This window comes from Procambarus clarkii, chromosome 36, assembly GCF_040958095.1.
Source record: "Procambarus clarkii isolate CNS0578487 chromosome 36, FALCON_Pclarkii_2.0, whole genome shotgun sequence".
Lineage (NCBI taxonomy): Eukaryota > Metazoa > Arthropoda > Malacostraca > Decapoda > Cambaridae > Procambarus > Procambarus clarkii.
In genome coordinates this window covers 30,682,055-30,707,054 of record NC_091185.1, presented here as the reverse complement: position 1 = coordinate 30,707,054, position 25,000 = coordinate 30,682,055, and the positions used below count along the sequence as shown (strand labels likewise).

Genomic DNA, 25,000 nt, shown 5'->3' with positions numbered 1-25,000 from the left:
GTATGACACCAACACATATGACAGACAGTATAACACCAACACATATGACAGGCAGTATAACACCAACACATAAGACAGACAGTATAACACCAACACATATGACAGACAGTATAACACCTACACATATGACAGTATAACACCAACACATATGACAGACAGTATAACACCAACACATATGACAGTATAACACCAACACATAAGACAGACAGTATAACACCAACACATATGACAGTATAACACCAACACATATGACAGACAGTATAACACCAACACATATGACAGACAGTATACACATATGACAGACAGTATGACACCAACACATATGACAGACAGTATAACACCAACACATATGACAGACAGTATAACACCAACACATATGACAGACAGTATAACACCTACACATATGACAGACAGTATAACACCAACACATATGACAGTATAACACCAACACATATGACAGACAGTATAACACCAACACATATGACAGACAGTATAACACCAACACATATGACAGACAGTATAACACCTACACATATGACAGTATAACACCAACACATATGACAGACAGTATAACACCAACACGTATGACAGACAGTATAACACCAACACATATGACAGACAGTATAACACCTACACATATGACAGACAGTATAACACCAATACATATGACAGTATAACACCAACACATATGACAGACAGTATAACACCAACACATATGACAGTATAACACCAACACATATGACAGTATAACACCAACACATATGACAGTATAACACCAACACATATGACAGTATAACACCAACACATATGACAGACAGTATAACACCAACACATATGACAGACAGTATAACACCAACACATAAGACAGACAGTATAACACCAACACATAAGACAGACAGTATAACACCAACACATATGACAGACAGTATAACACCAACACATAAGACAGACAGTATAACACCTACACATATGACAGACAGTATAACACCTACACATATGACAGTATAACACCAACACATATGACAGACAGTATAACACCTACACATATGACAGTATAACACCAACACATATGACAGACAGTATAACACCAACACATATGACAGTATAACACCAACACATATGACAGACAGTATAACACCAACACATATGACAGACAGTATAACACCAACACATATGACAGGCAGTATAACACCAACACATATGACAGTATAACACCAACACATAAGACAGACAGTATAACACCAACACATATGACAGACAGTATAACACCAACACATATGACAGTATAACACCAACACATATGACAGTATAACACCAACACATAAGACAGACAGTATAACACCAACACATATGACAGACAGTATAACACCAACACATATGACAGTATAACACCAACACATATGACAGACAGTATAACACCAACACATATGACAGTATAACACCAACACATATGACAGACAGTATAACACCAACACATATGACAGTATAACACCAACACATAAGACAGACAGTATAACACCAACACATATGACAGACAGTATAACACCAACACATATGACAGTATAACACCAACACATAAGACAGACAGTATAACACCAACACATAAGACAGACAGTATAACACCAACACATATGACAGACAGTATAACACCAACACATAAGACAGACAGTATAACACCAACACATATGACAGACAGTATAACACCAACACATATGACAGTATAACACCAACACGTATGACAGACAGTATAACACCTACACATATGACAGTATAACACCAACACATATGACAGTATAACACCTACACATATGACAGTATAACACCAACACATATGACAGTATAACACCAACACATATGACAGTATAACACCAACACATATGACAGGCAGTATACACATATGACAGACAGTATAACACCAACACATATGACAGACAGTATAACACCAACACATATGACAGACAGTATAACACCAACACATATGACAGTATAACACCAACACATAAGACAGACAGTATAACACCAACACATATGACAGACAGTATAACACCAACACATAAGACAGACAGTATAACACCAACACATATGACAGACAGTATAACACCAACACATATGACAGACAGTATAACACCAACACATATGACAGACAGTATAACACCAACACATATGACAGACAGTATAACACCAACACATATGACAGTATAACACCAACACATATGACAGGCAGTATACACATATGACAGACAGTATAACACCAACACATATGACAGACAGTATAACACCAACACATATGACAGTATAACACCAACACATATGACAGACAGTATAACACCAACACATATGACAGTATAACACCAACACATAAGACAGACAGTATAACACCAACACATATGACAGTATAACACCAACACATATGACAGACAGTATAACACCAACACATATGACTTATGAGAATATAAACAAGAGTAACTTTATTATACCCATTTAAAGATTATTAAAAATAAATTATTAATTCAATCAGGTGTTTTAAGGTAATATATGTAACGCACATGTGTTTTTTGTCGGTTTGTTCTTTATTTTACCCATAATTCAGCATTAATGGGTGAACAGAGGCACAGATAATGATGAATGGATAGCGTGTGTATTGCGGTAAAGAAACAGAACAAGTGAGAGAGAGACACAGAACACCTGTTAACGGCACCGAATCTTGCAACGGGTACTGTTAACAGCGTCTCCGGCCACTCCTTGAGAGGCGGACATCTTTGCAAGGGTAGACCTTGCAAAAGTCGCCAAGGAAATGTCTAAAAAACATTTCATTCTCCAAATATATCCAAGATTGATGGCTGTAAGTCGTTCTTCAGGGAGAACTTGCGTGCGTCGTTGATCCTGTGCGTGCGTGTCGTTGAACTATGCGTGTGTGTTTGCGTCAGAGATCAACGTAAAGGCAACTAGGCCCCAACGCACAAACACCCTATATAAAACCCTGGTTGCTTGCGCGGAAATATTGGCGGGTAAAAACTAGCGAGTATCTGGTGGCAAACAGCTGATCTTTGTTTACGTTTGTGGGGGGCGTGATCTCTCTCTAGCTTCTCCGGCATGTTGGCACTCCTGGCCGCATGCCTAGCTGGCCATCCTGTCCTCTCCCGCGCTCACAACGTCACTAAACTGATGTACTAAATTGCTTGACCATACCGGACGACCCCACGAATGGGAAACGGAACAGTTCGTCAAGTTTGCTGCTGAGATTTTCAGGGCAGCAGTTGTATGGTCTTAGGTAGGGAGGGTTTTGTATGTCTAAATGGAAAGGTACTGTTTTAGAGGACGGGTTGTGAGTACCCTGCCTTCCTCTGTCGTCGCTCTGTCCATATGGCACGTTCGAAAGCTGCCCTCCCCGTCCACCCGTCTGTATGGGTGGACGGTATGAAGACGGACTCTCGCACGAGGCTTATTAGAGGACCGTGTGTGATCATCAGAGGAAGGAGTGTCTTATGGCACGGTGCATGACATGACACCTTGGTCGCTACCGCAAGTGTAGTGCACACACACACACACACACACACACACACACACACACACACACACACACACTTGTCTTGTGACCATCGTGTTGGGTGGACGTGGGTTGGGAGCTCCAGGTCCACTAGTGGAGTGGGAGGGGTAATCAGGCAACTTCGAAGTGAAAAAGTGTGTACAAGTGAATGAAAAAACCTTGAGTTTTGGCCAGAGCCATAAAGTAGTGAAGAAAAACAGTTTAAATAGCGTAATTCAAAATAGTTGTAGTATTGTGGCAGTGTGTAGTGTGGAGCAGACCTCACCGACCTCTGACCGCGTGACCTCACCCCGGCAGCAACCCTCCTACCACCACGGGGACGACGCTTGGAGATTCACTCACCTATTGTGTTAGCAGGACGGTAAGAGACTTGGAACCCCTGTGGGTAAGGTTGCATTATAGCAATGACTAGGTCAGGAAGGGTGTCTAGGTCCAACAGTATTATGATTGAGGAAGAAGATAGGTTTGTGGAGAAGATGATTGGGAAATTTGTAGAGAAGAGGGATGTTTGGATAGGTGATCTAATCCAGGGGATTAAAAGTGAAGTCTTTAATAAGATACAGGACGAGGTTCAAAGACTCAAACAAGAGTTTATGGATTATATTCAAGAGGAAATCACGAAGAGCAGGGTAGAATGGCAAGGTGAAATATCTAGGCTAACTAATGAATTTGGCAGGAATAAGGGAAGCTTGGCAGGGGAAGGGGAAGTAGTAGTAGTAGGTGGAGTAGCGGGTGTAGGAGGGGTGGGGGTCAGCCAGGGAGAGGGCCACCAGCATGACCCTGAACTGAGAAAGAGGACAATCATAATCCATGGATTACTTGAAGCCAGGGCACCATCGAGGCAGGAAAGGATGGAGATTGAGGATTTGGAACTACAGGGGATCTTGAGAGACATGAGAGCCCAGATGGCAGGGAATGAGGTGCAAGTCCACCGACGCATTGGACCATACAACTGTAACAGGAAACGACCTGTCCTGGTACAGTTCACTAACGAAGAGGCAGTGGATTACATACTGCATCACAAACACCTACTCAGAGGTAGCGAAAATTACTACAACGTATTTATTGACAAATTCATGACGAAGGAGGAACAGATTGCCCACAGAGCAAGCAAACAACAATACGACTCTTCCCATTTGAGCGCAGCTACACACCCCAGTGCTAATCCACCCCATGCTAACCAGCTCACACGTGCTTCTCAGGTCACCCCTTTCCCAAATCAGCCGCCCCTGCTTATCTCCCCAGCACATCCCTTGACCCCTCTGACCCCACTGGAGTCAAATTCATCCCACATTCCAAGGACCCCCTCATCACCTCAACCCCCAAAACCCGTCCAGCCCTCGTCCCCTCAACCCCCAAAACCCACCCAGCTCTCATCCCCTCAACCCCCAAATCCCATCCAGACCTCATCCCCTCAACCCCAAGAACCCACCCAGACCTCATCCCCTCAACACCCAAAGCCTGCCCTGCCCTCACCCCTCCTCATCCCCTCTCCTTCCATGTGAGCCCCCACCCTTGCGAGGGAGGTGGGAGGTCCCCCCCACCCCCTCTATCCATCCCCCTCCCAACCTCTCAACCTCTATCTGTCTCCCAACCTTACGCCATCTCCCAACCCCTCTATGCCCTCCCTAATCTTCAGACCCAGTATGCCCTTCCTACTCCAGACCTACCTACCCAGGCCCTACCCCAGACCCTCCTACCTACCTTCCTAGAAGCCCAGCCCCCAGTAGCCCCCCAAGCACCCCTCCTGAACTCTTTCACCCCCCATACACCCCCCGGCCCCCCCCAGACACCCCCTGGATCCCCCCGGACATCCCCCGGACCCTCCCCGCCCCCAGTCATCCCCCAGACACCCCCCAGATCCCCCAGATCCCCTCTGCCCCCAGTCACCCCCCAGACATCCCCCAGATCCCCCCAGACCCCCAGAGAAAGGGAGAACTCTGGTACAAGAGTTTCCATGAAGAATCTCAAGGTTTGGTACACCAATGCTGATGGGGTATCTAATAAAGCAGAAGAGATAAAAGAAAGAGTGAGTGAAGCAAATCCTGACATAGTTGCAATTGTGGAAACTAAAATTAATGACATGATCTCAGATGCAATCTTTCCTGAAGGGTACCAGGTGATACGAAAAGAGAGGACACAGAGACAGGGAGGGGGAGTAGCACTCCTAATAAAGCGGAAATGGAAGTTTGAAGACCTGGGAAATCGAGTTACCAATGAGTGCACAAGCTTCATACATGGAACTCTGACAGTAGATGGGAGGAAGATTGTGATCATGGTAATCTACAATCCCCCACCAAACAGTAGAAGACCCAGGCAGGAGTATGATGACAACAACAAAGCATGTATAGATGAACTGCAGAAGGCAGCAACACTAGCCCACAGAATGAGAGCGAAGCTGCTGATCATGGGGGACCTAAATCATGGAGAGATAAATTGGGAATCAAGGAATCCCCATGGAGGGGATGAAACGTGGGGAGCAAAATTAGTAGATGTTATAGACAGGAATTTCCTGACACAACATGTGAAGGAAGACACAAGGGAAAGAGGAGGAGATGCACCGAGCCTATTAGACCTGATCTTCACCCAGAACGTAGAAGATATCGAGAATTTAGAGCATGAAATACCTCTAGGGGCCAGTGACCATTGTGTCCTAGTCTTTGACTACATGATGGAATTCAAACTTATGACCATGGGACAAGAGATCTGGGAAAGGAGAGCTGACTACAGGAAAGGGGACTATATGAGGATAAGGGACTATCTGGGTGAAGTGCAGTGGGAGGAAGAAATTAGAGGAAAAACAGTCCAAGATATGATGGACCTAGTCATACAGAAATGCCAGGAGGCCGAAGAGAGATTTATACCAACGGTAAAGGGAAAAAATAAGAAGGAATATAATAACCCATGGTTTAATAGACAGTGTCAGGAAGCAAAAATGGCCAGCAGGCGGGAGTGGAGGAAGTACAGAAGACAAAGAACAGAGGACAACAGAAGCAGATACAACAGAGCTAGGAACGATTACATTAACATAAGACGAACATCGGAAAGGGACTATGAGAACGATATTGCAATCAAAGCGAAAAAACAACCTAAGTTACTACACAGTCATATAAGAAGAAAAATGTCGGTGAACGACCAAGTGACAAGACTAAGGAAGACAGAGGGGGCATATACTGAAAGTGACAAGGAAATCTGCGAGGCACTGAATGCCAGTTTCCATGGAGTGTTCACTACCGAGCCTGAGCAGCTCCCATTGTTGGAAGGGGTTACCCTAGATGAAAGACTATCAGATATAGAGGTGACAGCAGAGGAGGTAATGAAACAGTTGACAACTCTAGATGCAACTAAAGCAGTTGGACCAGACAAAGTATCACCGTGGATACTAAAAGAAGCAGCACAGGCCCTCAGCGTGCCTCTGGCAATGATCTTTAATGAGTCACTTATGTCAGGAGAATTGCCCAGTTGCTGGAAGAAGGCAAATGTCGTGCCGATCTTCAAGAAAGGAGATAGGGAGGAGGCACTTAACTACAGACCTGTATCACTGACAAGCATCCCCTGTAAAATACTGGAAAGAATAATTAGGCTACGACTGGTTGCACACCTGGAGAACATTAGGTTTGTGAACAAACATCAACATGGGTTCTGGACAGGGAAATCGTGCCTAACAAACCTTCTGGAATTCTATGATAAAATAACGAGGATAAGACAGGACAGAGATGGTTGGGCAGACTGCATATTTCTGGACTGCCAAAAAGCCTTTGATACAGTACCGCACATGAGACTGCTGTTCAAGCTCGAGAGGCAGGCGGGGGTGGGGGGAAAGGTCCTAGAATGGATAAGGAACTACCTAACAGGAAGGAGCCAAAGAGTTACGGTAAGGGGCGAGAAGTCGGACTGGCGAACAGTAACAAGTGGAGTACCACAAGGATCGGTGCTGGGACCAATTCTATTTCGTGTATATGTTAACGACATGTTTACAGGCGTAGAGTCCTACATGTCGATGTTTGCGGATGATGCAAAGTTGATGAGAAGAGTTGTGACAGATGAGGATTGCAGGATCCTCCAAGAGGACCTGAACAGATTGCAGAGATGGTCAGAGAAATGGCTACTAGAATTCAACACGAGCAAATGTAAAGTTATGGAAATGGGACTAGGAGATAGGAGACCAAAGGGACAGTACACAATGAAGGGGAACAGCCTACCTGTAACGACGCGTGAAAGAGACCTGGGGGTGGACGTAACACCTAATCTATCTCCTGAGGCACATATTAATAGGATAACGACAGCAGCGTACTCTACACTGGCAAAAGTTAGAACATCATTCAGAAACCTAAGTAAGGAGGCATTTAGGGCGCTTTACACTGCCTACGTAAGGCCAGTCTTAGAGTATGCCGCCTCATCATGGAGTCCCCATCTGAAGAAGCATATAATGAAACTGGAAAAGGTTCAGAGGTTTGCAACGAGACTCGTCCCAGAGCTACGAGGGATGGGGTATGAAGAGCGCCTGAGGGAACTGTGCCTTACGACACTAGAAAGAAGAAGGGAGAGGGGGGACATGATAGGAACGTATAAGATTCTCAGAGGAATTGACAGAGTGGACATAGACGAAATGTTCACACGGAATAGTAACAGAACGAGAGGACATGGATGGAAGCTTGAAACTCAGATGAGTCACAGAGATGTAAGGAAGTTTTCTTTTAGCGTGAGAGTAGTGGGGAAATGGAATGCACTTCAGGAACAGGTTGTGGAAGCAAATACTATTCATAATTTTAAAACCAGGTATGATAGGGAAATGGGACAGGAGTCATTGCTGTAAACAACCGATGCTCGAAAGGCGGGATCCAAGAGTCAATGCTCGATCCTGCAAGCACATATAGGTGAGTACATATAGGTGAGTACACACACACACACACACACACACACACACACACACCTATTCAACACTGGTATTCAACGTTGGAAGGAACTTTTTCAATGTCAGAGTAGTTAACGGATGGAATGCATTAGGAAGTGATGTGGTGGAGGCTGACTCCATACACAGTTTCAAATGTAGATATGAAAGAGCCCAATAGGCTCAGGAATCTGTACACCAGTTGATTGACAGTTGAGAGGTGGGACCAAAGAGCCAGAGCTCAACCCTCACACACACAACTAGGTGAGTACACATACACACACACGAGAGAGAGAGAGAGGGAGGGAAGGAAGGGGGAAGAGGCGGAGAGGCCCTTCAGATAAGAAAGGAATAAGGTTCCAAGGAGATGGTTATCCTGGGCTGCGAGGGGTTCAGAGACTACATAGCAGGCACCATGACAATGGGAGGACCAAGAGTAGTAGTAGCAGTGATATATAACCCTCCGCCCAATGACAGAAGACCCAGGCAAGAGTATGACAGAAACAACATGGCAGTTAACACTATAATTGAGAGGGCAGCCTCTGCTGCCTGTAGAAATAGATCCCACCTGCTCATCATGGGCGACTTCAATCACGGAAGGATAGACTGGGAGCACAAGGAACCACACAGAGGTGAGGAAACATGGAAAGCGAAACTGTTGGAAGTAGCGACAAGGAACTTTTTAAGTCAGCATGTCAGAGAACTCACAAGAATGAGAGGCAACGATGAACCAGCGAAACTCGACCTAGTCTTCACTCTGAACGACTCCGACATAAGGGAAACCGGCTTCGAAGCCCCAGTGGGAATGAGCGACCACAGTGTACTGGTGTTTGAGTATCTGGTCGAAGAAGGGTTAATGTACTCAAGGAAGGGGCCTGAAAACAAAAGGCTGGCATTCCGAAAGGGAAACTATGAGGAGATAAAAAAAATTCCTAACAGATATAACTTAGGAAACAGAACTCAGGGGAAAGACGGCGCAAGATATGATGGACTACATCACCCAGAAGTGCAAGGACGCGGCAGACAAGTTCGTCCCAGTCAAAAAGAAATGAAATTAAATGCAGATGAGAAACCCAAGGTTTAATCAGAGATGTAAGCTAGCAAAGCAACTAAGTAAAAGGGCGTGGAGAAACAATAGAAATTATAGGAAACACGTGAGCAGGAAAAGATACCAGTGCGCCAGGAATGAATACGTCAGGGTGAGAAGAGAGGCAGAAAGACAATATGAAAAAAAAGTGACATGGCAAGCAAGACAAAGACTCAACCTAAATTGCTGCACAGCCACATCAGTAGAAAAACAACAGTGAAGGAACAGATAATGAAAATGAGGATAGGGGCAGACAAATTCACTACAAACGGCAAGGAGGTGTGCGCGGAACTCAATAAGAAATTTCAGGAGGTCTTCACAATAGAGCAAGGTAAAGTCCCAGAGATAGGAGAGGGAAGATCTAACCAAACACCACTAGATGAGTTTATGATTACCAGTGGGGAGGTGAGGAAGCATCTGCTAGAGTTGGAAATGACAAAGGCTATAGGCCCGGATGGAATCTCACCATGGATACTGAAGGAAGGAGCAGAAGCCCTGTGCCTACCACTCTCCATAGTGTATAACAAATCACTGGTAACAGGGGAACTGCCAAAAACTAGGAAGAGCTGGCGGAAGCTAAGAGCCAGAGCTGAACCCCCCGCAAGCACAAATAGGTGAGTACACACACACACACACACACACACACACACACACACACACACACACACACACACACACACACACACACACACACACACACACACACACACACACACACACACACACACACACACAGTGTCAGGTGGAAGACAACACGAGGAAAGACCAGCTGAGGAAAATAAAACCCACCAGTAATCCTGAACATTGCTGAGATAACTCCGCACACCGTCGCCTGACCGTCGTGTGTGTACAACACTCACACTAACGTCGACCGTAAACATCACAGATGGTTGCCAATTTGAGACGCTGCGTTGATCTCTACAGAGAAACTAACGTAGTGCGAGTACCGACAACACTTTGAATTCGGTTTAGGAGACCCGGTATCCGAACACCCGGTGATGAGGTGACCACTCTGAGATATTTACCTTGGCTCGTACTTTGATATGTGTTGAGAAAGTAAACGAATTATTTTACGCAAATTTTGTTTACGGTAAAAGAGTCGTTTGGTCGGCTGTAACAACTGTAAACAGAGGATGGTGTGGAAGCGGGGCTGTAAACAGGGCGTGTTTACAGCCCCGTATCAAATGCCTCAGTGAGGGGGGGAGAGATTTACGAGCGGTGCTTACAGTGAGGGGGAAAAAAAAGGAAACACTACAGCAGTGCCACCTGGCGCTCCCTACAGTGCCACCTGGCGCTCCCTACAGTGCCACCTGGCGCTCCCTACAGTGAACTTTAAAGCCATTATCCCCAGTTTCCTACAGTGAACTTTGTGATGCAAAGGAAGACGAGTGAGGACCTTGAAGTACTGGAGAAGTTGTTGTTGTTAAAGATTCGCTACCTGGAACAAAAAGTTCCAAGTAACACGGGCTATGGTGAGCCCGTAGTGCCTTACTGAAGAAGTGTCGAGCAGATACAGCAAGTGTTCGCCTACGGACGTAACAGACTGTATCCGCAGTTATCTGTGCCATCGTCAGTCAGAGACAGTCATCTGTGTGATGGTGATTACGGCACAGATTGTGACACTTGATTGTGGGGAAGATTGTCAGTCAATCTATGACTTGCTGTCCATATGGAGTGTTGAACTGTCATCTTAGGAGCCGTATCTGAAGCTCATATACAGGCTTGTGAGGGCGTGGGTTGCATCCCAATACGTGCTTGCGATACACGCACCAAACATAATAGCATTTTAGTGTCAATCAGAGAGCACCTTCGAGTAGCCTTGGATATGTTTATTACCGCCACCTGTGGTCTGGGCCGAGGTGAAAGTACTTGCAAGACGAGACCGTTGCATCCTGCAATGTCTTCCTGCCTCAGTGAATGTCTTGAAAGGTCTCTGACCAGCTGTTAGGAGGCATGAAAGTGGTAGACTGTGCGTGAAGGCACGCCATTAAGTATTTTGTATATCGTAATTGTTGCCTTGTGGTGGTTCTGGTGACCGACCATCCACTCCAGTACATCTGTCTAGTGCCTGACACAGGTGTGTGCGGGAGACAACGGCGGAGATGATGTCACATTTGTCAAGACTGTCAGGCCATGTGGTGATGTTCAGACACGTGTTCAAGTCCAAGCAACAGCCTGGTGGACCAAGCTCTCACAAGTCAGACAAGTCAGATCGCCAACGGCCATACCACGTTGAGAACACCGCTTCTCGTCCGATCAGCGAAGTTAAGCAACGTTGGGTTTGGTTAGTACTTGGATGGGTGACCGCCTGGGAACAACAAATGCTGTTGGCAATAATGTTTTGCCGGACCAACCGGGCTGTGGTGGGTATGTGGGCCTGCGGGCCGCTCCAAGTAACAGCCTGGTGGACCAAACTCCCACAAGTCAAGCCTGGCCTCGGGCCGGGCTTGGGGGAGTAGAAGAACTTCCAGAATCCCATCAACCAGGTATCAGAGTAGAAGAACTAGTAGAGTTCATCTACTCTGACTCGAAGACAGTATAAGAACTCCCAGAATCCCATCAAGCAGGTGTCAAGCATACATGTGGGCCTGCGGGCCGCTCCAAGCAACAGCCTGGTGGACCAAACTCTCACAAGTCAAGCCTATGGCCTCGGGCCGGGCTTGGGCAGTAGAAGAACTCCCAGAACCCCATCAACCAGGTATATGTGGGCCTGCGGGCCGCTCCAAGCAACAGCCTGGTGGACCAAACTCCCAGAACCCCATCAAGCAGGTATATGTGGGCCTGCGGGCCGCTCCAAGCAACAGCCTGGTGGACCAAACTCCCAGAACCCCATCAAGCAGGTATATGTGGGCCTGCGGGCCGCTCCAAGCAACAGCCTGGTGGACCAAACTCCCAGAACCCCATCAAGCAGGTATATGTGGGCCTGCGGGCCGCTCCAAGCAACAGCCTGGTGGACCAAACTCCCAGAACCCCATCAAGTGTCACCAGATTATCTCAATCACACACATGTTAAGGGCTTCAGTAACAGGAGCTGTTGCTCTGTTATTATTAAGTGATTTACTTAATTTCAGTCGATGTTAGAGTGTGTTAGTCCATGACCAGTTGTGACAACATTGGTTATTGCTGTCTCTGAGTATTCTTGCCCTTAGCAACACAAATGGGGGAGGACCTTCGACAAGCCGCAGGCTTCCTGTCCTCCTCGAGGCCAGTAGGGTTAGTGGCTCTCAGGTAAATTATCATTGTTATCATGTCTTTGTGAAATATTATTATCAGTGACGTGTGGTATAATTCCTTGAGAGGTGTGTAGCCGGTAAAGTGCCACTCATCACTTGTGGGTTACTCATGTGTTGAAGAGTTCACGAGTGTTCAATGTCCCTTGTTACTGCCTGTCTTCACAAGCTGTTCACCAGTGTTCAGTTAGTTCATTGTGTGTGTGGGCTGGCAGGGGTTAGTTAGTGGTTGCTGGTAGGGGTTAGTTAGTGGGTGGTGGCAAGGGTTAGTTAGTGGGTGGTGGCAAGGGTTAGTTAGTGGGTGGTGGCAGGGGTTAGTTAGTGTGTGGTGGCAGGGGTTAGTTAGTGGGTGGTGGCAGGGGTTAGTTAGTGGGTGGTGGCAGGGGTTAGTTAGTGGGTGGTGGCAGGGGTTAGTTAGTGGGTGGTGGCAGGGGTTAGTTAGTGGGTGGTGGCAGGGGTTAGTTAGTGGGTGGTGGCAGGGGTTAGTTAGTGGGTGGTGGCAGGGGTTAGTGGGTGGTGGCAGGGGTTAGTTAGTGGGTGGTGGCAGGGGTTAGTTAGTGGGTGGTGGCAGGGGTTAGTTAGTGGGTGGTGGCAGGGGTTAGTTAGTGGGTGGTGGCAGAGTTAGCGAGTGGGTGGTGGCAGGGGTTAGTTAGTGGGTGGTGGCAGGGGTTAGTTAGTGGGTGGTGGCAGGTGCTAGTTAGTGGGTGGTGGCAGAGTTAGCGAGTGGGTGGTGGCAGGGGTTAGTTAGTGGGTGGTGGCAGAGTTAGCGAGTGGGTGGTGGCAGGGGTTAGTTAGTGGGTGGTGGCAGAGTTAGCGAGTGGGTGGTGGCAGGGGTTAGTTAGTGGGTGGTGGCAGGGGCTAGTGAGCCACGGAACTAAGGAATCAAGGTACACTCTTAATCTTACCAACATGAATCTAGCAAAAAATTCTATATATACATGTATTTACAGTGGAGCTTTTTAGCTGCCTCTCCCTCTCTCTCCCTCCCTCTCTCTCCCTCTCTCTCCCTCCCTCTCTCTCCCTCTCCCTCCCTCCCGGTATTCTCAACACGCACCTCAGTGGGGGAGGAATGTCCGCTATTTGCAACATCCTCCCTCCCACTTGGACCTTGTAACCACAGTACCATGAGAGAGAATCCCACATATCATATCAACACATACATGATCATGGAGTTATAAACTGTCGGGTCAACCCTAGCTCAAATGCTACCTAAACCAATCACTGAAACATACGCTAAACGGAGATATAAATATCTTTAGGCAAGAGCCCTTCCTCCTCTGGTATTGTCACCTCGTAGAAAACACCTGCGAGTTAATTCTAGAACATTCTCGCACCCGAGTGATGAGGACGTGATGAATTTAGGCGGGAAAAAGGAGGCTGTCAGCTTAGATCCGGCTCCCGTGGGGTCTTTGGGGGAGTGAGGGGCGGGCATCCGGCCGTGTCGTCACGGTTCTCAAGAATTGAGACACAGGTATCTTGAGGAAATGTGGAAAGAAGCCGGAAAGGAATGATATGAAATCTACACTGACGGGTCATCTAATTCTACCAATGGCAGGGCTGGTGAAGCAGGAACTGTAATTGGGCATGTATTGAGAACTATGCCTCTTCACCGCAAGCAGAGCTAACTGCCATTGTTATGACACAAGATTCCTTCAAAGAAACACTAATGGTGCAGTGATCTGCACTGATGCAAAAGCAACACTGCAAAGCCATATGGAAAATCAGGCAGAAAACTTTGTGATAGTCGCTGAAATTAAGAGAGCTGTGAGAGTACTAACCAATCAGGGAAGAGTGATCAAGTTCCTGGGGATCCCCTCCCATGTTGGGGATCCCCTCCCATGTTGGGGAGCCCCTCCCATGTTGGAGATCCCCTCCCATGTTGGAATATGTGGGAATGAACGAGCAGATGTGCTAGCTGCTGAAGGAGACCATATTGAATACTTCATACCCAAGACTCAACTACAAATTAGAGGTATTATCAGGCAACATCACCGTGACAAGGTAACTGAGGAAAGGAGGATAGAAGCACAAACCAGTGAATCTGTACGATGGTACAACATGGTTACAGCTGGCAATCCCAATCATTATGGCCGAAGAGGAGGAGGACGAGGGAGAGAATCAGTAACAGCAAGAATCCGTCTTGGATACAAATATCCATGGAGATTTGGGATGGAAACAACAGTTGAGCAGCGGAGTTGTAGAATCTGTGGTGAGAGTGACGGACACCGCCTTGACCTGAGAGAATGTGAACATCTAATAATTGAGACAAATTGAGACAGTTAAGCAAGTCCCAGCTGTGTCTGGGTACAAGTGACATGATGAACCACCCAGCGGGTTTTCTTCCCATTGGGGAGTGTTGTACATGCTGCTATGGCGGTGTGTCCACTCACAGGATGAGTGGCGCTGCCCAATACTGTCACTATGGCGGTGTGTCCACTCACAAGATGAGTGGCGCTGCCCAATACTGTCACTATGGCGGTGTGTCCACTCACAGGATGAGTGGCGCTGCCCAATACTGTCACTATGGCGGTGTGTCCACTCACAGGATGAGTGACGCTGCCCAATACTGTCACTATGGCGGTGTGTCCACTCACAGGATGAGTAGCGCTGCCCAATACTGTCACTATGGCGGTGTGTCCACTCACAGGATGAGTGGCGCTGCCCAATACTGTCACTATGGCGGTGTGTCCACTCACAGTATGAGTGGCGCTGCCCAATACTGTCACTATGGCGGTGTGTCCACTCACAGGATGAGTGGCGCTGCCCAATACTGTCACAATGGCGATGTGTCCACTCACAGGATGAGTGACGCTGCCCAATACTGTCACTATGGCGGTGTGTCCACTCACAGGATGAGTGGCGCTGCCCAATACTGTCACTATGGCGGTGTGTCCACTCACAGTATGAGTGGCGCTGCCCAATACTGTCACTATGGCGGTGTGTCCACTCACAGGATGAGTGGCGCTGCCCAATACTGTCACAATGGCGATGTGTCCACTCACAGGATGAGTGACGCTGCCCAATACTGTCACTATGGCGGTGTGTCCACTCACAGGATGAGTGGCGCTGCCCAATACTGTCACAATGGCGATGTGTCCACTCACAGGATGAGTGACGCTGCCCAATACTGTCACTATGGCGGTGTGTCCACTCACAGGATGAGTGGCGCTGCCCAATACTGTCACAATGGCGATGTGTCCACTCACAGGATGAGTGGCGCTGCCCAATACTGTCACTATGGAGGTGTGTCCACTCACAGGATGAGTGGCGCTGCCCAATACTGTCACTATGGCGGTGTGTCCACTCACAGGATGAGTGACGCTGCCCAATACTGTCACTATGGCGGTGTGTCCACTCACAGGATGAGTGACGCTGCCCAATACTGTCACTATGGCGGTGTGTCCACTCACAGGATGAGTGGCGCTGCCCAATACTGTCACTATGGCGGTGTGTCCACTCACAGGATGAGTGACGCTGCCCAATACTGTCACTATGGCGGTGTGTCCACTCACAGGATGAGTGACGCTGCCCAATACTGTCACTATGGCGGTGTGTCCACTCACAGGATGAGTGACGCTGCCCAATACTGTCACTATGGTGGTGTGTCCACTCACAGGATGAGTGGCGCTGCCCAATACTGTCACTATGGCGGTGTGTCCACTCACAGGATGAGTGACGCTGCCCAGTACTGTCACTATGGCGGTGTGTCCACTCACAGGATGAGTGGCGCTGCCCAATACTGTCACTATGGCGGTGTGTCCACTCACAGGATGAGTGACGCTGCCCAATACTGTCACTATGGTGGTGTGTCCACTCACAGGATGAGTGGCGCTGCCCAATACTGTCACTATGGCGGTGTGTCCACTCACAGGATGAGTGACGCTGCCCAATACTGTCACTATGGCGGTGTGTCCACTCACAGGATGAGTGACGCTGCCCAATACTGTCACTATGGCGGTGTGTCCACTCACAGGATGAGTGACGCTGCCCAATACTGTCACTATGGTGGTGTGTCCACTCACAGGATGAGTGGCGCTGCCCAATACTGTCACTATGGCGGTGTGTCCACTCACAGGATGAGTGGCGCTGCCCAATACTGTCACTATGGCGGTGTGTCCACTCACAGGATGAGTGGCGCTGCCCAGTACTGTCACTATGGCGGTGTGTCCACTCACAGGATGAGTGACGCTGTCCAATACTGTCACTATGGCGGTGTGTCCACTCACAGGATGAGTGGCGCTGCCCAGTACTGTCACTATGGCGGTGTGTCCACTCACAGGATGAGTGGCGCTGCCCAATACTGTCACTATGGAGGTGTGTCCACTCACAAGATGAGTGGCGCTGCCCAGTACTGTCACTATGGCGGTGTGTCCACTCACAGGATGAGTGGCGCTGCCCAATACTGTCACTATGGCGGTGTGTCCACTCACAGGATGAGTGGTGCTGCCCAATACTGTCACTATGGCGGTGTGTCCACTCACAGGATGAGTGGCGCTGCCCAATACTGTCACTATGGAGGTGTGTCCACTCACAAGATGAGTGGCGCTGCCCAGTACTGTCACTATGGCGGTGTGTCCACTCACAAGATGAGTGGCGCTGCCCAGTACTGTCACTATGGCGGTGTGTCCACTCACAGGATGAGTGGCGCTGCCCAATACTGTCACTATGGCGGTGTGTCCACTCACAGGATGAGTGGCGCTGCCCAATACTGTCACTATGGCGGTGTGTCCACTCACAGGATGAGTGGCGCTGCCCAATACTGTCACTATGGCGGTGTGTCCACTCACAGGATGAGTGCCGCTGCCCAATACTGTCACTATGGCGGTGTGTCCACTCACAGGATGAGTGCCGCTGCCCAATACTGTCACTATGGCGGTGTGTCCACTCACAGGATGAGTGGCGCTGCCCAATACTGTCACTATGGCGGTGTGTCCACTCACAGGATGAGTGCCGCTGCCCAATACTGTCACTATGGCGGTGTGTCCACTCACAGGATGAGTGGCGCTGCCCAATACTGTCACTATGGCGGTGTGTCCACTCACAGGATGAGTGCCGCTGCCCAATACTGTCACTATGGCGGTGTGTCCACTCACAGGATGAGTGGCGCTGCCCAATACTGTCACTATGGCGGTGTGTCCACTCACAGGATGAGTGACGCTGCCCAATACTGTCACTATGGCGGTGTGTCCACTCACAGGATGAGTGACGCTGCCCAATACTGTCACTATGGCGGTGTGTCCACTCACAGGATGAGTGGCGCTGCCCAATACTGTCACTATGGCGGTGTGTCCACTCACAGGATGAGTGACGCTGCCCAATACTGTCACTATGGCGGTGTGTCCACTCACAAGATGAGTGACGCTGCCCAATACTGTCACTATGGCGGTGTGTCCACTCACAAGATGAGTGACGCTGCCCAATACTGTCACTATGGCGGTGTGTCCACTCACAGGATGAGTGACGCTGCCCAATACTGTCACTATGGCGGTGTGTCCACTCACAAGATGAGTGGCGCTGCCCAATACTGTCACTATGGCGGTGTGTCCACTCACAGGATGAGTGGCGCTGCCCAATACTGTCACTATGGCGGTGTGTCCACTCACAGGATGAGTGGCGCTGCCCAATACTGTCACTATGGTGGTGTCTCCACTCACAGGATGAGTGGCGCTGCCCAATACTGTCACTATGGCGGTGTGTCCACTCACAGGATGAGTGACGCTGCCCAATACTGTCACTATGGCGGTGTGTCCACTCACAGGATGAGTGGCGCTGCCCAATACTGTCACTATGGCGGTGTGTCCACTCACAGGATGAGTGGCGCTGCCCAATACTGTCACTATGGCGGTGTGTCCACTCACAGGATGAGTGGCGCTGCCCAATACTGTCACTATGGCGGTGTGTCCACTCACAGGATGAGTGACGCTGCCCAATACTGTCACTATGGCGGTGTGTCCACTCACAAGATGAGTGGCGCTGCCCAATACTGTCACTATGGCGGTGTGTCCACTCACAGGATGAGTGACGCTGCCCAATACTGTCACTATGGCGGTGTGTCCACTCACAGGATGAGTGACGCTGCCCAATACTGTCACTATGGCGGTGTGTCCACTCACAGGATGAGTGGCGCTGCCCAATACTGTCACTATGGCGGTGTGTCCACTCACAGGATGAGTGACGCTGCCCAATACTGTCACTATGGCGGTGTGTCCAGTCACAGGATGAGTGGCGCTGCCCAATACTGTCACTATGGCGGTGTGTCCACTCACAGGATGAGTGGCGCTGCCCAATACTGTCACTATGGCGGTGTGTCCACTCACAGGATGAGTGGCGCTGCCCAATACTGTCACTATGGCGGTGTGTCCACTCACAGGATGAGTGGCGCTGCCCAATACTGTCACTATGGCGGCGTGTCCACTCACAGGATGAGTGGCGCTGCCCAATACTGTCACTATGGCGGTGTGTCCACTCACAGGATGAGTGGCGCTGCCCAATACTGTCACTATGGCGGCGTGTCCACTCACAGGATGAGTGGCGCTGCCCAATACTGTCACTACGGCGGTGTGTCCACTCACAGGATGAGTGGCGCTGCCCAATACTGTCACTATGGCGGCGTGTCCACTCACAGGATGAGTGGCGCTGCCCAATACTGTCACTATGGCGGTGTGTCCACTCACAGGATGAGTGGCGCTGCCCAATACTGTCACTATGGCGGTGTGTCCACTCACAGGATGAGTGACGCTGCCCAATACTGTCACTATGGCGGTGTGTCCACTCACAGGATGAGTGGCGCTGCCCAATACTGTCACTATGGCGGTGTGTCCACTCACAGGATGAGTGACGCTGCCCAATACTGTCACTATGGCGGCGTGTCCACTCACAGGATGAGTGGCGCTGCCCAATACTGTCACTATGGCGGTGTGTCCACTCACAGGATGAGTGGCGCTGCCCAATACTGTCACTATGGCGGTGTGTCCACTCACAGGATGAGTGGCGCTGCCCAATACTGTCACTATGGCGGTGTGTCCACTCACAGGATGAGTGGCGCTGCCCAATACTGTCACTATGGCGGTGTGTCCACTCACAGGATGAGTGGCGCTGCCCAATACTGTCACTATGGCGGTGTGTCCACTCACAGGATGAGTGGCGCTGCCCAATACTGTCACTATGGCGGTGTGTCCACTCACAGGATGAGTGACGCTGCCCAATACTGTCACTATGGCGGTGTGTCCACTCACAGGATGAGTGGCGCTGCCCAATACTGTCACTATGGTGGTGTGTCCACTCACAAGATGAGTGACGCTGCCCAATACTGTCACTATGGTGGTGTGTCCACTCACAGGATGAGTGGCGCTGCCCAATACTGTCACTATGGCGGTGTGTCCACTCACAGGATGGGTGGCGCTGCCCAATACTGTCACTATGGCGGTGTGTCCACTCACAGGATGAGTGGCGCTGCCCAATACTGTCACTATGGCGGTGTGTCCACTCACAGGATGAGTGACGCTGCCCAATAAAGTCGCCCCTCGGGGCCAAAAATTACAAAAATATATATTAAACACTCGCCAACATCAGTACAACGAATATTTTAACAAAATTGAAGTCTCTGTATAGATTCGTATAGTAACTATGCTATGGGTCGACTCAGCCATTACTAATGGGGTAATTACCTCTGATGTATTTATTAAATATTCCTATAATATTTTCTATCTAACTTGCCTTGCTCTACTGGTCCACTACGGGTCCACTATGGGACCACTACGGGTCCACTACGGGTCCACTACGGGTCCACTAAGGGTCCACTACGGGTCCACTACGGGTCCACTATGGGACCACTACGGGTCCACTACGGGTCCACTACAGGTCCACTACGGGTCCACTACGGGTCCACTAAGGGTCCACTAAGGGTCCACTACGGGTCCACTACGGGTCCACTAAGGGTCCACTAAGGGTCCACTAAGGGTCCACTAAGGGTCCACTAAGGGTCCACTACGGGTCCACTATGGGTCCACTAAGGGTCCACTAAGGGTCCACTATGGGTCCACTAAGGGTCCACTAAGGGTCCACTAAGGGTCCACTATGGGTCTACTAAGGGTCCACTACGGGTCCACTACGGGTCCACTACGGGTCCACTAAGGGTCCACTACGGGTCCACTAAGGGTCCACTAAGGGTCCACTACGGGTCCACTACGGGTCACTAAGGGTCCACTAAGGGTCCACTACGGGTCCACTACGGGTCCACTACGGGTCCACTACGGGTCCACTAAGGGTCCACTACGGGTCCACTACGGGTCCACTAAGGGTCCACTAAGGGTCCACTACGGGTACACTACGGGTCCACTACGGGTCCACTACAGGTCCACTACGGGTCCACTACGGGTCCACTATGGGTCCACTACGGGTCCACTATGGGTCCACAGAGCCACAGAGACGCCAGTGTTCCCTACACCAGGAGCCACAGAGACGTCAGTGTTCCCTACACCAGGAGCCACAGAGACGTCAGTGTTCCCTACACCAGGAGCCACAGAGACACCAGTGTTCCCTACACCAGGAGCCACAGAGACACCAGTGTTCCCAACACCAGGAGCCACAGAGACACCAGTGTTCCCTACACCAGGAGCCACAGAGACGCCAGTGTTCCCTACACCAGGAGCCACAGAGACACCAGTGTTCCCTACACCAGGAGCCACAGAGACGTCAGTGTTCCCTGCACCAGGAGCCACAGAGACTGGTGTTCCCTACACCAGGAGTCACAGAGACTCCAGTGTTCCCTACACCAGGAGCCACAGAGACGCCAGTGTTCCCTACACCAGGAGCCACAGAGACACCAGTGTTCCCTACACCAGGAGCCACAGAGACGTCAGTGTTCCCTACACCAGGAGTCACAGATACTCGTGTTCCCTACACCAGGAGCCACAGAGACTCCAGTGTTCCCTACACCAGGAGCCACAGAGACGCCAGTGTTCCCTACACCAGGAGCCACACAGACGCCAGTGTTCCCTACACCAGGAGCCACAGAGACGCCAGTGTTCCCTACACCAGGAGCCACAGAGACTCGTGTTCCCTCCACCAGGAGCCACAGAGACTCGTGTTCCCTACACCAGGAGCCACAGAGACGCCAGTGTTCCCTCCACCAGGAGCCACAGAGACATCAGTGTTCCCTACACCAGGAGCCACAGAGACTCGTGTTCCCTACACCAGGAGCGACACAGACGCCAGTGTTCCCTACACCAGGAGCCACAGAGACTCGTGTTCCCTACACCAGGAGCCACAGAGACTCCAGTGTTCCCTACACCAGGAGCCACAGAGACTCGTGTTCCCTACACCAGGAGCCACAGAGACTCGTGTTCCCTACACCAGGAGCCACACAGACGCCAGTGTTCCCTACACCAGGAGCCACAGAGACTCGTGTTCCCTACACCAGGAGCCACAGAGACGTCAGTGTTCCCTACACCAGGAGTCACAGAGACTCGTGTTCCCTACACCAGGAGCCACAGAGACTCCAGTGTTCCCTACACCAGGAGCCACAGAGACGCCAGTGTTCCCTACACCAGGAGCCACAGAGACTCCAGTGTTCCCTACACCAGAAGCCACAGAGACGCCAGTGTTCCCTACACCAGGAGCCACAGAGACGCCAGTGTTCCCTACACCAGGAGCCACAGAGACGCCAGTGTTCCCTACACCAGGAGCCACACAGACGCCAGTGTTCCCTACACCAGGAGCCACAGAGACTCGTGTTCCCTTCACCAGGAGCCACAGAGACTCGTGTTCCCTACACCAGGAGCCACAGAGACTCGTGTTCCCTACACCAGGAGCCACAGAGACTACAGTGTTCCCTACACCAGGAGCCACAGAGACTCGTGTTCCCTACACCAGGAGCCACAGAGACTCCAGTGTTCCCTACACCAGGAGCCACAGAGACTCGTGTTCCCTACACCAGGAGCCACAGAGACGTCAGTGTTCCCTACACCAGGAGCCACACAGACGCCAGTGTTCCCTACACCAGGAGCCACAGAGACGCCAGTGTTCCCTACACCAGGAGCCACAGAGACACCAGTGTTCCCTACACCAGGAGCCACAGAGACACCAGTGTTCCCTACACCAGGAGCCACAGAGACATCAGTGTTCCCTACACCAGGAGCCACAGAGACACCAGTGTTCCCTACACCAGGAGCCACAGAGACGCCAGTGTTCCCTACACCAGGAGCCACAGAGACACCAGTGTTCCCTACACCAGGAGCCACAGAGACTGGTGTTCGCTACACCAGGAGCCACAGAGACTCGTGTTCCCTTCACCAGGAGCCACACAGACGCCAGTGTTCCCTACACCAGGAGCCACAGAGACGCCAGTGTTCCCTACACCAGGAGCCACAGAGATACCAGTGTTCCCTACACCAGGAGCCACAGAGACTGGTGTTCGCTACACCAGGAGCCACAGAGACTCGTGTTCCCTACACCAGGAGCCACAGAGATGTCAGTGTTCCCTACACCAGGAGCCACAGAGACGCCAGTGTTCCCTACACCAGGAGCCACAGAGACACCAGTGTTCCCTACACCAGGAGCCACAGAGACTCGTGTTCCCTCCACCAGGAGCCACAGACACGACTATGTAACACATGGCGTCTCCATTATTATGGATCACGAAGAGACGAGATTTTATCTTCGTGTTCCGTCCTAACGAAAACCTTCGTAAGCTCATAACGAAAACCTTCGTGAGGTCATAAATAGGTTAGTTTCTAGGGCCGCAATACCGAGCCGAACCGCGGCAAAGGTGGAGCAAGCTCCTAGCAAGAGAGTGAACATCAGAACTAGAGGTCCTATATATAAATCGCTGGTGATGTTTACGTAACTCCCCCCCCCCCCCCCCCCCCGAGGGATGGGCCGTGGTTTGCCTTGTTTACCAATAGGGGGGGAGGAGGCCAGGGTGTGTTTACACAAGGGAGGACCACGTGGCGGCACTTGTTTACACTCGGGGTGCACGTGGTACATTGTTTATAGAATGCTGCTTTTCCTCTACATTGTTGCCAACAACGCGATCTTCAGCGACAATCGGTGCTGATATGTCGCACCGACTTGAAGATGGGGAGTCTTCTTGAGATGATTTATCTCGAGATGATTTATCTCGAGATGATTTATCTTGAGATGATTTATCTCGAGATGATTTATCTTGAGATGATTTATCTTGAGATGATTTATCTCGAGATGATTTATCTTGAGATGATTTATCTTGAGATGATTTATCTTGAGATGATTTATCTTGAGATGATTTATCTTGAGATGATTTATCTTGAGGTGATTTATCTCGAGATGATTTATCTTGAGATGATTTATCTCGAGATGATTTATCTTGAGATGATTTATCTTGAGATGATTTCGGGGCTTAGCGTCCCCGCGGCTCGGTCCTCGACCAGGCCTCCTTTTTGTTACATTTCCCCAGAAAACAGCCCGTAGCAGCTGTCTAACTCCCAGGTACCTATTTACTGCTAGATGAACAGGGACATAAGGATGAAAGAAACTCTGCCCATTTTGTTACCGCCTCCGCCGGGGATCGAACCTGGAACCTTAGGGCTACGAACCCCGAGCGTTGTCCCCGCAGAATGAATCCCCAGAAGCGCAGGGAAGCTGCGCTCGGGCACGCAATCCACGGCCACTTAAAACCTCAGTGGCGGCGACCACAGGGGCACCGGCCCATATACACCAGGAGACCGCGACCCCTACACCCCACCGGCACGGCAGGCGCAGGTGGCGCACTGACAAATACCGCAGCTACAGAAAAAAGCGTCCACAACAGCCTCAGAACGAAGAGGCAGAAGTGGCGCACAACCAGACGTCGAAGCCACGTGGGTACCATAGCAGTTGTTACCTAGCAGTAAAATAGGTACCTGGGAGTTAGTCAGCTGTCACGGGCTGCTTCCTGGGGGTGGAGGCCTGGTCGAGGACCGGGCCGCGGGGACACTAAAAAGCCCGGAAATTATCTCAAGATAACCATCAACAATAGCCGCAGGAGGGGGAGGAGCCGCACGCCTCACCACAGCCACGCCCGCAACACTCACTGCGGCGGCAGAACACACAGAAGACGACGGTATAGCGAGCCTGCTCGCTCCCGCGGAGGTACAGCGCCCGCGGACACATCCACAACCTCATCCTCAGAGTCCTCTTGAACCACCAGTGGCGGAAAGTCTTCCTCCTCGCGGAAGAAATTCACCCGCTCGACGTCACCCGCAGAGCACCCTGCAGCCTGGTGCCCC

The 25,000-nt window shown here is 50.2% G+C and overlaps 1 protein-coding gene and 1 non-coding gene across 16 annotated transcripts in view; one reads left to right on the top strand and one right to left on the bottom strand.

Annotated features, from left to right (window-relative positions):
- Positions 1–25,000, bottom strand: part of LOC123756175 (putative protein kinase C delta type homolog) — a 245,601-nt gene that overhangs the window by 166,613 nt on the left and 53,988 nt on the right. The window lies entirely within an intron of this gene.
- LOC123756292 (5S ribosomal RNA) lies at positions 11,740–11,858 on the top strand. Its single transcript, XR_006772629.1, has one exon. It is a non-coding gene; the product is annotated as a 5S ribosomal RNA (ribosomal RNA).